General features: G+C 45.2%; 1 protein-coding gene across 1 annotated transcript in view; it reads left to right on the forward strand.

Annotated features, from left to right (window-relative positions):
- The window catches only part of CCDC181 (coiled-coil domain containing 181), a 32307-nt gene that overhangs the window by 17387 nt on the left and 12231 nt on the right, over window positions 1-2689 (forward strand). The gene's annotated exons all lie outside the window — the stretch shown is intronic.

Genomic DNA, 2689 nt, shown 5'->3' on the forward strand with positions numbered 1-2689 from the left:
TAAAAAAAAAGTTATACTCACCCGAACCACCTGACCAGTGATCGATCGAAAGTTCGAACGTATAGAGTTCTGGGACCGCATGACTTCCGGTTTCCTTAGAACTACGAGGTTTGAACACAAAACGTCTTCTGCACGAGCGCCATCTGCGGCATTGCTCTATACACATGCACCACAGCAATAAAGTAATAAAATGAACTCGTATCACAGTAATCAAGCACGTTATTAATCTGACTTGCCACACTCAAGCGGCGGCCATAGAGTTGAGTGGGGCACGGGAGATAAATAACGTACTTCATTAGTGTGATCCGACTTCATTTTATTACTTTGGTGTATGTCTATAGGGCAATGCCGCGGATGGCGCTCCTGCACAACAAATTTCTTGGCTAAACATCGTAGTTCTAAGGAAACCGGAAGTCATGCGGTCCCACAACTCGATAAGTTTGAACTATCGATAGAACACCGGCTTTTATTTCAGCGTGACGCTGTGTTGAGACGGGAACGGGGGACTATAGAAATCAATGTGATTTCTTGTGCGGAGTTTTTCCGTGCTGAAAAATACGAGCTACAAACGCCCTGGTGTGAACAGGGACTAAGAGAAGAATGTTAATAGAAAAGGGAAGGATGTTAAAGAAGAAAGAATAAATGAAAGCGCAGTGGGAGGTAAATGTAACATTGTGCTTTACTCTTATCTCTGGATTGAGTGCTCTGGTAATCTAACTTTGTCTCAGTACACTACAACTCCTAGCAAATTGTTTAAAGAAGAACTCCAGTCAAAGAAAAAAAACTTACCCTTGCAGTGGGGCTACCCCTGTACTGAAAGGGTTAACTGCTGATTTTGTCTAGGGAACTCAGATAAACCTGTTTTACTTACCTGATTTCAGCTTCCATGGTGGTCAGCACTGCCTTTCTCTCCCTCTGCTTTGACTGGTGGAATGTCCCTCTGCATCCTCACGTCAAATGCAGGTCAGTGGATCTGCAAAAGACATGATTAAGTCAGACCACCAGAGCAAAGGGGAGAAGAAACTGTGGGGACCAGTCTAGCAGCCCTGAGCTAGCTGGCAGGGCAGAGGATCGGGTAAGTAAAACAGCTTCAATAGTTATCCCTAGACAAATGGATCACTTAACCTTTGCAGTGCAGGGGTAGCTCCACTGCAAGCATAAGTTCTTCTTTAAATTGAAATATGGGCCGTATGTGGGCCTCTGGCAGTATTCTCTTTTGCATTTCATAGAGATTGGTGTGAATCTAGTTACCCGCTTTTGCCACTGATTTCTGCTTCCCCTTTCCTCTCTATATTGTGTTCTGTCTGTTCATCAACATTTTCAAAACCTCACTGGGACATCGGATTCTCTTTCAATGAAAACTTGCTATCAACTTGTTGGTAACTAAGTTATCATAATAGCATTTATATGAAGAAGACTGGTGCTTAATGAGATGTTGGCCAGGGCTGGTAGAGGAGTCAGCCTCAAAGCGGAGACATTGGAAAAGGGGTCCCAACAACTTTATTGACACTGTCTGGGCCCCTGTTCTAGATGGAGGCCCTCTCTACTATACAACATATAATTTGCCAAACAGAAGAGGAGGAGTCCTGCTGTGTCGGGTGCCTCTGGCTTATGATCTGCTAACAGTTCTGGGGTGGCCCGCAGTGTTTCCTTTCAAGGGCCTGACACCAACAGCCTACAATGTTGTCCCCTGCTTGGGTCTTTACATTTCTTCTCAGCTCTGTCACGTGTTACCCCCTCCTTGGCTTTAACCCGAGAGGATCACCACAATTTATGGGTCAATTTGCAATTTTGATTGCAGACTCTGACCATAGAGGACATAGGTGTACCATAATAGCTTCATCTCCAAAATCATTATTTGACCTGCCTGCAGCCTTAGAGGCCCCTGAGCCTACAGTTACGCAGGCTTTATCTGATGAAGAGTCTCACAAATCTCTGCAGTATGAGATTGCCCCTGGGGGAGTTGCAGGCAGCTGTCATAACTCCTAGGCTGAGAGAGGCCATTTCAGCTCTTTTTGATTAAATGCATGCCAACCTGTAGATGCAGGAACAGTCTGTAACAGCTACCAGTGTTGCTCCCAGTCTAGGATTCCTGAGAGGTTCTAAGACCATTAAAACCTTTCCCATACACAGGATTTCCAGACATCTACACTAAGTGGGAAACTCTCATTAAACTATTTACATCTCCCAAAAATTTTGAAATCAAATACCCATTTGAGGAGGCCTTTATCAAAAAATGGTCCAGCCATGCCCCCTCTTAAAAAAACACTGATGATTCCTGTAGAGGATGTGCCAGCATTTAGGGTTGCCATAGACACATTTAGAGACTCTCTTCAAAGCCTTGTTTTTTACTAGCAGTAGGGATGGGCTCGATGTTCAAGTCGAGCGCGATGTTCAAATCGGCAGTTCATGTGTTCGGCGAATACACGAACTGTCAGGGCGTTTGGCAGGCCATTCGCCCGCCGAGTGCCCCACAAGGCGCTGTGCACCATACAGTGCTTTGTGAGCCCTGATTGGCTGAACCTGACCACAGGTTAGGTGCAAGACTTTGCCCAATCAGGGCCCAGTACTCTGTAAGAGAGGGCCTGGTATGAATTTGAGGGGGAACCCCATGCACTTGTTTTTTTTCTCGTTTTTTTTTATGGGGTCTCTCCTAAAATTCCTACCTGACCTAAAGGGTCTGGTATAA

The sequence above is a fragment of the Nanorana parkeri genome, unplaced genomic scaffold (assembly GCF_000935625.1).
Source record: "Nanorana parkeri isolate BGI_ZX_2015 unplaced genomic scaffold, ASM93562v1 scaffold278, whole genome shotgun sequence".
Classification (NCBI taxonomy): domain Eukaryota; kingdom Metazoa; phylum Chordata; class Amphibia; order Anura; family Dicroglossidae; genus Nanorana; species Nanorana parkeri.